Consider the following 14,045-nt stretch of genomic DNA (forward strand, 5'->3'; position numbering starts at 1 on the left):
ATAATTTTGTTAAATATACACTTTAGTCATGTCCCTGGGTTTTCACCCAGTCCTGTTACACAACAGGACGTTGCATAAGGTGAATCTTTTAAAAGCCATGCAAAGACCAAAAGTACGTTTTCTCATTTATTTGAAATTTAACTATGGCTGAATATCCACATGCAGCCCCATTACCTTAATTATATCTTAGTTGTTATTTGATTATTTTAAAAAATAAAATGTTGGGGAAAATCATTAGATTGTGCTCACTGTCCTCATACTAGCAAGGATGCCATGTGGCTATATTGCAAACTGTATGCTAAAAACTCACTGCTATTACTTTCAGTCCTGTTACTCATATAAAAAGTAGACTGAGTACCAGTTACAGGAGTGAGTAGAGTCAATGGATTAAATGAGTTATTAATGTGAATATTTGTGGATTTTACTCTATTTACCTGATTTTTAAGTTGTACAGTTAAAATTACTCGAGTTGTTGAGATTTATGTTCAGTTTCGTGATATAAATAAATACTGATATGAAGTCAATGCAAAGGTGGAGAAAGACACAGCATAATATCAAGGGAAGAAAAGAAACTGAACTGCACCTTGTTACCCCTCGAGACTTATTGGGACACATATATGTGCAAAATGCATGAGAATCTGGGTTGTTGTGCAGAAGCTTCACCACTTGAAAGTGATCACTGTCGATCTGGATGATCTTGTGAAAGCCATCACACAGAAAACAAACTGCATGTACGGAGAATGTTCTGAGTGCAAGGATCTCTCTTCCCAGTCTCCATCCAGTACAATGCAGAGAGTCAAGTGACTTATCTCCAGCAGGCAGTAGTGGATTAGGAGCACAAGAATGACCCCAGTGGCAAAACATCCAGAGTAACAATCAAAAAAGAGACGAGGCTTGAAAGCACATGAAGACTTGATTCATGTTGACCTCTGAAAATGAGCTCTGAAAATATAGCACAGAGATACAAGCAGTCCACTTCAGAACATCACACCAGCACACAGATGTGCTTTATATACATACATCCTCCCATCCAACGTCCTTCTGCACAGTGTCCCCATCAAGACTTAAGGGCCCACCAGCAATCTGGCAGCACTTGTCACCAGTGCTCAATTACATGCAGAGGGCACATTCACAATCCACTTTTGCAGTGATGCTTTCAATAGAGACAGAGAGGGAATTGTTTTATGTTTTCTACTGAACTGTTCAAACTAGTATTCACTGCTGGGACATGAAACGGCGAGCCACAGAAGGGTCCACTGGATGGTGTGGGATGAACCCTCAAGAGGACAGCACAGAAATAGCACCAACTGTCTTGTCAGCAACGGGAAATTTCAGATGCTGCAGAACTGTTTACTGTGTGGCACAATTTTATATGAGTGCTTGATGATCGTTGTATATTAGCTGCTATGGCAACTCAGATTCCCTCTGGGATTAATAAAGTCTCTTTGACTCTGAAAAGGCAGAAATGGCAATCAAGTTGTTTGAAGCAGTTGAGAAAGCAGTTCAGGAGATGGCTAAAGATGGGCCATCAGTTCCATCCACTGAGGACACATCAGGCAGTTCTCATTTCCCAAGAACTGACATACAGGGATGTCAGCTGCCAGTGCACAGCAAAACAAATTGTGACCTGTGAGTGCTTTAACCTCCTAGGACCTGCCGTCCACATATGTGGACATCACATTTTTGGTTATTTTGACCAAAATACTCAATTTTGCTCTACATGGGGCTGATATCCACTTACAAGGACATTATACTGCTACTGTTCTATCAAAATTTCAAATGAATATCCTCATTTGTGGCTCTCATTTTTCTTAAAAAAAATAAGGTATACAAAAAAATCTGGAAATTCTTTGTTTTTGCATTCGTCAGGCCCCAATATGCTCAAATATCAAAGAGAAATTAAAAATGCATGTCGTGGAAGAGTTCGGGTCTTAGGAGGTTAATACAAAGCATTTCACATTCAATCAACAGACAGCACCCACAGCCACAGAAATTGTGGCAAAAAGGTCACACAAGTTTGTTTTCACAGAAAACTCCCACACACGTGCACACTAAAATCCAAACACACTCAGGACATGTTCAGTACTGTTACCCAATATTCATTCCTTGTTACTTTCTGCAAATATGTTTGGTTGATCTTTCATCCAGTTGGTTAATAAATTACATGATAATAAATTTGATAAGCTTGAGGTTTGTGTCTACTTGAATTGATAAGTGTGCCTCTGGATCGATATGATTTCTGCTTATATGGGGCGATCGTGGCTCAAGAGTTGGGAGTTCGCCTTGTAATCGGAAGGTTGCCGGTTCAAGCCCCAGCTTGGACAGTCTCGGTCGTTGTGTTCTTGGGCAAGACACTTCCCCCGTTGACTACTGGTGGTGGTCAGAGGGCCCGGTGGCGCCAGTGTCCGGCAGCCTCGCTTCTGTCAGTGCGCCCCAGGGTGGCTGTGGCTACAATGTAGCTGCCATCACCAGTGTGTGAATGTGTGGCTGTGTCCCAATTCAGGGTATGCACGCTTGAAGTACGCATTTCAAGTGCGAATACGTCACCGCCACGCGATGACGGCAAAAAACGGCAGAAGGGAGCTGCTGAAGAGTGAACTGTCAAAAGTAAGTACTGTGAGATTATTATGCTATCATAGCCTATCTTATATCTGTAGTTGAATTATGTTAACTGCTGTAGATCATATAATATCCTTTAGTCTAGATTGTGTGCTCTGTATGTAGTTTTAGTTTGCATTATACTTCTGACTTAAAAGAGTGTGAAAATCATTAGATCTATTGGATTGACCTGTATTACTCGACACTGTTGAATGTGTTACACTGTTTCTTGACATTTCATACTGCTGAAACATGAAGAGAATGTTGTGTGCAGGAGACCTTGTGTCTAGGACAGGAGAGACAGACCACATTCCATACCCCCACCTTTACAGAGAGCAGAAAGACAAGGAGCCGAGGTCATAACTTAGGCGCCGGGAGAGAGAAAGAATGTGAATGTTTAGGCTTTTACGACTAGGTGGGGGCTACTAGAGGCTATAAAAGGCTGAGTGACCCGTCACCATTTTGAGACTTGCTGTGACCCTCTGCAGGCAGGTCTCCCCATCATGATGGTTTTGTGCTCATAAGTGTTGAATTGTATGGAAATAAAGTATTGTTGATTGAGCATTTATACACCGAGTATTGTCCTTCCTTCAGCCCAAAGATTAAAAGAATTGGGAGATTTTAACAGTACTGAATATGATGTCACTTATTTATGTGCGAATGTTTAATAATGAAGAACATTAAAACATTACTGTTGGCCACATGTCTGCAAAGTTATGTGACATTAGTGATGTTTGTACTTTCAGCGTTAACTTGGTTTTAAAGCCTTTACTTCTAAATATATATATAGTTGACCTTAATCTTACAGAGAATGCGATGATTTTATGGATAATTAAAGTCAGTCATATATCCACAAACACAACAAGCTGAAAGTCAGTGATGCTGCTCGGTTTGCAGTCCTGAATATCGCGGCACAAGCAGGATTCACTGCACTGTTAATGTTAGCTATGTTATATTGCTGCCTCTGTTCGGTGGTGTCGAGCCAAACGGACTTTAACGTGTGTTTGAACGAGCTGACGGTTCACTCGTTAAGCTGAAAGAAAGATGCTTTAATCACAGGAGTCACACATGTGTCCACTGGACCATCTGGAACTCTTCTTGTTTAGCACTCGTAATAACACAGACACTAAATCCTCCTTCTCTTGTGCTGTTTTGTAGCAGTGTATACACCTGAGACTGTCACCTGTCTGTCTGTCCTGCACTCTCTCTCTGTTTCTTTCTCTCTGATTGTGTAATAAAAGTATGAACATGTATTTATAAGTTACACTTGTGTTTGAATCCTGCAGCTTATCACATATTTGATTTCCACGTGTGACGACTGCAAGTGTCCAGAGTGAGGACAGACTGAGGGACCCACTGCTGCACATCATCTGTGAGGCTTTGCACCCCTGATGATCCACCAGGACAAACTCAGCAGTGTGTGAGGAAGAGGAGGAGGAAGAGCCAGCAGCAGCTGACAGATGGAGAGAATAGACAGACTGTTCTCTGTTTGTGAAGGACTGCTAGGAAAGTTTAAAATAACTAATTATCTGTCCTGAATCAGTCTTATTAGGTAATGTTCAAATAATGTTATCATTCCAGTGTTTTCAGTGTGGGAGAAAGTACTCAGGGCCTTCAAGTTACACACTATGAAAGGCAGCAACAAGTTTAATATTCAGAAACCTAAAGTATGTATCAGCAGCAGAATGGAGCTAAAAATAAATGTTTGTTTCAGTTCTATGAAGCTTTGAGTGTTTTGGATTAGTAGCACTGCTGTGTTTGTTGCATCATATTGCTGTAATTGTTTATATGCTTTATATATTCTGAGGTAAGTTGATCTATAGTGTTACATCATATTCTATAAGGATGTTATGTGTTTGTTTTTTGTGCCCAGTTTGACCCATTTAGCAGAAGTCAGCCTGTTTAAGGCTCTGATATCTATTCTGTGTGACTTAAAGCAGTTATGACATGGTCTGATTTTCAGACCATGTCATATAAATATAAAAAAATTTCAGAGGTTCATCCCTCAAAATTGTAAATGTAAAAAAGTTGCATAAAACAGTTTCCAAATTAATTTTGAGAGTCTTCATAGTTTTATTTTTGAGATACACCAATTTGTATATACTGCAGCCACCAACTTTGAAATTCTCATTTACATGACTTATTTAAACGTTCTCCTCTTGAATGCAAAATTCTTAAAAACATCTTTTATCCTTTAAGAGTAAATAAATCTGAAAGCTGTTCCATCCTAAAAGAGTACAACAATGTGTAGTTTATGATGTTCTAAAGGTTTCAGCATCTTTTTGAATTTGTCACATGTGTGGAAAGGTATGAGTGAGCCTTTGTATCATACTGTGAGTGATGCTCGTCAGCACACAAACCCAGAGTTTCTCTACAGGAACACAGAGAGAGTTATTCCCTGTACTGTAAGGACACATTCAGCATTGTGCAGTAAATCCAGATCATCCCAGTTAAATGATTACATGGATGTGAGTGTGGTCGTCAGAGCAGCACTGATCAGTGTCAGGTTATAATGACCAAGGTGTTCACAAACACTAAGTTTGAGTGTGTGCAGTGAGACTTCAGTCAAAGCATTTAACTGAGGTGTGAAAAATAAGCTGAACTCTACAGCTTGTTGTGGTCCCCTGTGGCTCGACAGCCTTCCAGCTGTTCTCCAGCATTTTCATTTACAGTCATAAAATATCTCCACATGTTGCTCCTCTTTCTCTCTCTCTGCAGTCCAAATGCGTCTTCTGAGCGCATCTGAGTCACGTGACGGCACAGTAACAAATCCCAGCAGGGCAGGAAGAAGGGGGCGGAGCAAAGTGCGTCTGCCGCATAAGAAGAGGTGTTCACACAGACAGAGCTGCTTTTTCATCCACAGCGAGTAAATAGTGAACCTCCAGGAGAGAAACAAACTAAAGTATCGATCATATACCACTACCAACGTTTGGATCGATATCTGCATCGATCTGCACACCCTTGTCTCCTGGATCGTAGCTGAGATCAGCGTGAACCACGTGGGTCTCTGCTCCCTGACCTGTTTCCTGTTTGGAAAGAGTTCCAGCTTCATCACGGAGTTTCTCTCGGTTTGTGGGCTCATCTAAAGGTAAGCACCGAGCTAACTTCAACACTAGATTTACTAACCCTGCGCAAATTTGCAGAAATCCCTTGAACCCAACACCTACTAGAATTACTGACTTTTTTATTTTCTGGTGCAAGTCCCGAGGTGTTAATCACCCCTGCTGAGATTTGTACAGGTCATATGCTCGATTCACATCCTGCTTTTGTTGTGCAAACCACCCATTGTCTTTGAGGCCTGGCACATTTGCTTTTGCACACACATACAAACGCTGCAAATCTGTGTTTGTTTGACAGTGTAAGACAAAAGCAGCAAAAATAAAAACTGTACCAAGAGTACAGTCTTAATGGCTCACTATACAAACAATCTGGAGACATAAATATTGACACGTGTAGGGCTGGGCTATATCATACCGTTCACGGTAATACCGGTGTAATTTTAGGCAACGATAGGAAAATGAAATATTGCGATAGAATATGGGTAAAACGCGCATGCGCAGTGCATATGTTTACATACGCACATGGTGGCGAGAAGAGAATTGTGGGTCGTTAAATGAAACGGATGAACCAGAACCGGTTTGTAAAAATGCAACTTCAGTGGTGTGGAACTGGTTTGACTTTCGTCCGTCAGATAAACAACAAAACACTATTTTTGGTAGAGCATGCTAGCGGGCCGTCGTTATTACCGTGTTTTTGGAAAATACTGCGCACTTAAAATCAATCCTTTGATTTTTCTGAAAATCGACAGTGCTCCTTATAATCCCGCGTGCCTTATGTAACTGTGATTCCAGTCATATTTAACTCTGTCAAATGTTTCAGTACGACTTTGCTCAGCTACGAAGCCGCACCGCTTGATGGTAGTGGTGTGTGATAGTGCATATTTTGGTATCGATCCGATACCAATACAGATACGATACTTTTCAATAAATAGGGTGGATGCCTCAGTGAATTACTAAATCGCAATTAATTTTCATGACCTTAAGTGTTTTTTGTGATGTTTCCTTTGGTATTATTAATTAGTTAAAACCCAGGACATAATTAGGAGAAATAATTTATTTTTTAATTAAATAAAAAAGGTCTTATTATTGTGGCGGCTCGTGGTCTGCGATGCCGCTGCAGGCGAAATGGACTCACCTTCACTTCATCTACAATGATGCCTCGCCGGCTTAAAACCTGTGTGGTGCTTGTGCTGTTGTTGTTTTTGGTGTATGTGTACAGCTCGCAGCAGGAGAGCTGCAGCCGTTGAATGTAGGCTACTGTTACAGCAACCGTGTGATCACTGTAAGGGTGGACAGCACGCGGCTCGCGGTGAGCCGGAGCAGTGGAGCCTGCCGCTTAATTTGACTCAACACGTCAAATATATATATATATATGAGATCTCTGCAGCGTCACTCACAGAGTTCTCAACTTTTGTATATTAAAGTCCAGCCTCACAATACGTAAGCAGATATCATAATATGCGTCAGTTTTTTGACTTCTATAACACTTAAAAACCGTCCTCACTGTCTCACACTCTGTGTTTCCTGCTGTTGTTTCTCCTCGTACACGTCTCTGAAACATCCAGAGTACAGTCTGTGCTAATCTTACTGAGCAGGCGTACAGGCACAGCCAAATGTCTCTAATCTTTGCCCTAGAAACAAGTCTAATATTTATCTGTGTCTGTAAGCGTGTTTGCATTGATCCTCAAAATACTGAATGCCAACTCTCATGAGCACATTTGCAATGTGTGTATGAAAATAATTATAAATACTTATTTAATAAAAGCTCACAAAATACCACTAATAAAAGGCCGGTTAGAATAATGTATTTCCCACAAATCACTGCCTCTGTTTGCAGGGCCAACGTGGATCGAGAAGTCAGCGCTCTCAGGAGGCCGACAATTTTGTTGAAGAAAGAAGTGGAAGAAAAAAATACAACCGTGACGAGTTTGGGAAAGATTTCACTGTGAAAGCTTCCCTAAAAATGCATCAGGTCATCCACACCGGAGAGAGACCATTCAGCTGTGGAGACTGTGGAAAGTCTTTTACCCACTCTGGAAGCTTAAAAACACACAAACTCATCCACACTGGAGAGAGAACGTTCAGCTGTGGAGAGTGTGGAAAGTCTTTTACCCACTCTGGAAGCTTAAAAACACACAAACTCATCCACACTGGAGAGAGAACGTTCAGCTGTGACGAGTGTGGAAAGTCTTTTACGCAGTCTGGAAACTTAAAAACACACAAACTCATCCACAGTGGAGAGAGACCGTTCAGCTGTGACGAGTGTGGAAAGTCTTTTACGCACATTTCAAACTTAAAAACACACAAACTCATCCACACTGGAGAGAGACTGTTCAGCTGTGACGAGTGTGGAAAGTCTTTTACCCACTCTGGAAGCTTAAAAACACACCAACTCATTCACAGTGGAGAGAGACCGTTCAGCTGTGACGAGTGTGGAAAGTCTTTTACCCACTCTGGAAGCTTAAAAACACACCAACTCATTCACACTGGAGAGAGACTGTTCAGCTGTGATGAGTGTGGAAAGTCTTTTACCAAGTCTGGAAACTTAAAAGCACACCAACTAATCCACACTGGAGAGAGACCATTCAGCTGTGGAGACTGTGGAAAGTCTTTTACAAAGTCTGGAAACTTAAAAACACACCAACTCATCCACACTGGAGAGAGACCATTCAGCTGTGGAGACTGTGGAAAGTCTTTTACAAAGTCTGGAAACTTAAAAGCACACCAACTAATCCACACTGGAGAGAGACCATTCAGCTGTGGAGACTGTGGAAAGTCTTTTACCAAGTCTGGAAACTTAAAAAAACACCAACTAATCCACACTGGAGAGAGACCATTCAGCTGTGACGAGTGTGGAAAGTCTTTTACGCACATTTCACACTTAAAATCACATCAACTAATCCACAGTGGAGTTAAAGCGTACACCTGTGATCAGTGTGGCAGAGCTTTTACTCACAGTTACAGCTTACAGAGTCATCTAGTTACCCACTCTGGAATTAAGGCTTACAGCTGTGACATTTGTGGAAAAACTTTCAGCCGGATAGGGAGCCGAAATACACACCTACGCATTCACACCAGACATGATGTGTACAGCTGTGATCAGTGTGGTAAACAATTTACTACAAACGCAGAGTTACGGCGTCACATGTTTACCCACACTGAGGAACGACCTTATAAATGTGACCTGTGTGAGAAGACTTTTAAATCTCCACATTACCTGAGAGCACACCAACAGATCCACACCAGAAAGACTCTACAAGTGCAGTTACTGTGAGGTATGTATTTATATTTTTATCTTGTCAGCCCGACTGTTTGAAACAACTCTGCTCATCAAAGTGTGTTAGCATGTTAGCAATTCTACTGGCAGCTCTGAATGATTATTCAGACTCTAATCACAGGTTTTTAGGGATAGTGTTTGAGAATTGTGTTATTGTTATTGTAGCATTAAACTAGTATTACTTTAACGTTTTTACTCTTATATTTTTTATAGCACATTAAATTGAGCTGAGTGTGATAATGTAAACAGTAAAATGTAATTGGACTTTGGCAGAGACGCTCTTTATTTCAGGTGACGTTCAGGATAAAAATGTTAAGGACTGACTTACACTGTCTTTGTGTTTTTGTTTAGAAGCAGAGCGACACAGATGGATCAAGTTCTCAACCCTGTCATCGCTGTGGGGAAGACTTTTGTTGTGACCTTTGTGGAAAAACTTTAACTAATTGAAGGACTCTGAAAATACATCAACGTAGACACACTGGAGACAAAATGAACTACTGTAAAGAATGTGGGAGAGGCTTCACCACTTCAAGGACTTCAAACAATATGAACTCCTTCACAGTGGCGTTAAAAAGCATGTCTGCGATCAGTGTGGGTCATCCTTCATCAGTGCACGTCAGCTTGAAAAGCATAAACGAGTCCACACATGAGAGAAACCATACAAGTGCAGACACTGTGACAAAACCTTTTCACAATCATGTGATCATACTAAGCATGAACGCAGACACATGAAAGAGAACTTCATCACGGCGCCCCCCGTGTGCGGCAGCCTGTTACAGCAGCTCTGCTCGTTCTGAGTTTCTTTCTTTCTTATCTTTTTCTTCTCGTAATTTTTTTTAATAACTAACGTATTAGTAATTAGATAACAAATTTCCCACGTGTGGGACTAATAAAGGTTATCTGTGAAAGAGTTTGAGTAATCTCAGTTCATACTCCAATCTGAAACGATTCCATGTTACAAATAAACTGTTACGTCTTGATTCCTGCTTTTACGTTAATCTTGTAAACAGTACATTTGCATAACAACTGAAACCGGCCCAATGAATGAACAATGGGTTGTGAGGTCAATTTCTTCATCATTAATATGCAAATTCTTATGAGCATTGATCAACAACCACTGGTCAATGGTCATGAGTGCCATTCACAGAGTTAATATTTGCAATAATGATTATGAAGTTTACTGTTACCAATGTTCAAAAACATTTACTAAATTATCTTCTCTGTGCAAACATCAGCGTGATGCAGGACTGAAATCATTGCCATCTCTGGATCACAGTGAATCTGCAGAGACAGAAAGATCCTCTTCTGGTTTCAGGGTCAGACTTAAACCCTTGAGATCAGGCTCCACAGAGTTCAGGTGGAGTCTTCTGTAAAGATCTGATGAGGCACCTGTCATGGTTCGTATTTGAGGTAAAAGACAAACGACTACAGTCCAAGTGGGTCAAAACAATGATTTTATTACACACACGTGTGTGGGGAAGATGAGCTCTGCAAAACATCAGCCTCAATCTCCCTGAAATACCACCTGAAATACAGACTTTAATGTAATATCCGTAAAATGATAAAATGATGATTAATGTAATAGTAATGATAATGATTATGAATAGTAACAGTAAAATAATTTCAAATCTCCACACACCCATGAATGAAAATGTGCCTCTTGTTACATTTTAAGCTTTCTAAACTGTTCTACTGTAGTGTTTGTGTTGAGTGGTTCGCTTTGTTCCAGCAGTTTGATTAAGAAATCTGTTTCCTGTTATATTTTTATTGAATGCATTGATCCATGTGTTCTGCAGGTTGAATTCAGCTTTTTTGTGTAATGAAATCCTGCAACAAATAAACCAAAATTTTATATGTTAAATAAAGAAATGGTTTACTGACAAAGAGTTTGAGCCGTGATGTCATTTCCTGTATATCAGAGCAACACCTGAAGTGACCAGTGTTTAAAGTCAGAGTCAAATGTTGTGTCAGCATGACCTTGTGAAAACTGCTTGGCGATGCTTCACTACGTTATCTGCTAACTGTTAGGGTGTAGAAGGACGAAACTCCCAGTGTGACCAGTGGCAGGAGCTTCCTGATGCAGAGAGTTGAGTGTGGCGGATATAAAAGAGAAGCTGAGGCATCCCAAGGTTAAAGCTGGCATAACTGAACTTTAATGTTTGATGTCTGTTTTGGCTCTCCTGCGCGCAGTAATTAATAGCTTGAACACAGCAGAGCTTGATATAAAGACCTGGGTGACAACTAACTTTATGCTGCTGATTATACTTGGCCCTAAAATACCTAGAAATATGGTATCTAACCAGATACTTGCTCTTGATGGCATTACCTTGGCCTCCAGTAACACCTTGGAGTAATATTTGACCAGGACATTAAACAAATATTTAGGGCTGTGTGATGAACCAAGTTGAAAAAGCAGAAGGAGTCACAAGAATTATTAGAAAAACAAAGTTTTCATTCATTTAACCCAAATATTATATTTATAAAAGTAATTAATGTTAAGCTCATAAAAAATGTCAAAGAAACAAAACTGAACTCAGGCAAAGAACTGCAAACTTAACAAACCAAATGACTGCACAAAGAAATATAACTGACCTAAACAAACATAACTGACCTAAACATGAAATGGCACAGAAGGGTAAATATATTGTCTGATCAGACCACTATGACACACGAGGAGTTTTTCCTTTCCAGTCACCTTTCTCACTCACTATGTGTTAATAGACCTCTCTGCATCGAATCATATCTGTTATTAATCTCTGTCTCTCTTCCAAATCATGTCTTTATCCTGTCTTCCTTCTCTCACCCCAACCGGTCGGAGCAGATGGCCCCGCCCCTCCCTGAGCCTGGTTCTGCTGGAGGTTTCTTCCTGTTAAAAGGGAGTTTTTCCTTCTCACTGTTGCCAAAGTGCTTGCTCATAGGGGGTCATATCATTATTGGGTTTTTCTCTGTATCTACTGTACAATATAAAGCGCCTTGAGGCTACTTTTCTTGTGATTTGTCGCTATATAGATACAATTGAATTGAATTGAATTTGTTCTTTAGTATTTCTAAAGGGTTAAACTGCTTCCTCACATCTGCTTCATGAATATGAAGGGTTGTAGTGGGAGAAGGCGGTGTGAAATCCTCATAGGTGTGAAGTGAGGAGGTTGCTCCTGTGGGTGAAGTCTTTCATAGCATTAATTGCTTTGTTTTGGGGGGAGTGGGGAAGGTGGGGGGATGGGGTGGCTGTAGCTCAGGCGGTAGAGCAGGTCACCTACTGATCGCAAGGTTGGAGGTTCCTCCAGTCTGTATGCCAAGTATCCTTGGGCAAGATACTAACCCCAAGTTGCTCTCCGATGCATCCATCAGAGTATGAATGTGTGTGAGTGTAGTTAGAAAGCACTCAGTATAGAGGTATTGCTTGTGAGAATGGGTGTGAGTGGGTGAATGTGGTGTGTTGTATAGAGCGCTTTGAGTACTCCAGGAGAGTAGAAAAGCGCTATATAAGAATCAGTCCATTTACCATCACTCTATTGTTGGAGAAGTCTCTATTGCAAGCCTATTCAAATGGCGGCCCGCGGGCCACATGCGGCCCAGAAGCAACCTGCAAGTGGCCCTGCCTGTGGTCCTGGCAGAAACACAGAGAAAACGCAAAAAATTAATTAATTAACTAATTAAAAAAAATTTAAAATTCCTACAGCGTAGTGTAGACTGTGAATGCAACACTCCTAGTAGCCTAACAATATTTAACCCACAATGCGCCGTGATGTAAACATATTAAACAATAATCGTAATATATGATGCGACAACAGCGTGTCTTTCTCAGTCCAAACGCGTAAATTTGACAGTGAAAACCGTCGGTTTAACCCTGCCTGGACTGACAAATGCTTATTCATTTTACCGCCAAATGCCAAACCTATGTGTTTAATTTGCAGAGAGTGTGCTGCGGTACTTACGCAGGCACCACAATGACAAACACCAGACTTTCTACACAAACTTTCCAGATCAATCTCAGGAGAGGGATGCAAAAGTACAGTTTAATTGCGAGTTTAATAATCTTTCAGCCGGAGTTGTACTACCCTTGTGAGGGTCCTGTACAGCCCAATAGAGAGCTGCAGCAGCTTCCCTTCGTGTTTGCTTCTTGGCGAAGAAGAAAAGGCCTTTCACAGATTCTGAAACAGTGAAATACTGCATGCTGGCCGTGGTGGATGCGGTGATAAGTGACGAAAAAATTAAAGTAAGTGTGACATCTGCTATTTAAAAACGTGCCCCTGTCAGACAGTTCAAATATTCGTAGAGTTGAAGTCCTGGCGTCAGATGAGTTTGAAATGCTGTTAGGTGACCTGAAGAACACTGATGTTTATAGCAGGAGATGGGTTCACAGCCAGAACTGACAATGCACAGTTGTGCATATATGTCCGATTTCTGGATGGGAAATTGCTCGGCTTACTACCGTTAGAGGGACACAAAGCTGGAATAATGTTTGAGAAGATTTCAGCTCTTTTTAAGGGAAATGGTCTGGATATGAAGCGTGTCTGTACACGGATGGGGCTCCATCCATGGCAGGAAAAATGAGTGGTCAGCAAAATATTTATTTTAATTTGAAAGGGAATTATCAAAATGTTTTTTTTAATTATTATTTCAAATATACAAAAAATAGTTTAGTTATAGCTCCCTTTTTTTAAATGGACCTTTTGGTGTGCATTTGTGAGAGGTCACCAGATTTACAGGGGAAAAGGAATAAAAAAATTACTTGTTTTTAAATACAGTTGTGTGAATTTGAAATTGACATTGATCTGCTGCTTACTGGCTGCAAAAAAATATCTGGCCCAGATAAATTCCTCGGGTTGAAATCTGCACTGAAAAAAATGCAATAGGGTGGTTGTTGAATTTGCATAGAATTACTTCATATATCCAGCATGACTAATTTAAATTTCATGTCTAAACACATTTTTGTCTTTTAATTTTCACATATTCTTTAAGAATATTCATTCTTTTAGAACAAATCATGTTGAAAAGAAACAAGTTAGTCGTGTTTTATCCTCAAGCTCCGCCCCCTGGAAAGGAAAAATCGGCTGCACTGTCCGCCATTTTTGTCTCTCGCTTTGGAAACTCTACTACCATCTGGAGTT

At 40.6% G+C, this 14,045-nt stretch overlaps 1 pseudogene; it reads left to right on the top strand.

Annotated features, from left to right (window-relative positions):
- The first annotated feature begins 7,514 nt into the window (after window positions 1-7,514).
- LOC134620730 (gastrula zinc finger protein XlCGF57.1-like) lies at window positions 7,515-9,757 on the top strand (annotated as a pseudogene).
- The last annotated feature ends 4,288 nt before the right edge of the window (window positions 9,758-14,045 follow it).

The sequence above is a fragment of the Pelmatolapia mariae genome, linkage group LG3_W, assembly GCF_036321145.2.
Source record: "Pelmatolapia mariae isolate MD_Pm_ZW linkage group LG3_W, Pm_UMD_F_2, whole genome shotgun sequence".
In the NCBI taxonomy this organism is placed as follows: Eukaryota; Metazoa; Chordata; class Actinopteri; order Cichliformes; family Cichlidae; genus Pelmatolapia; species Pelmatolapia mariae.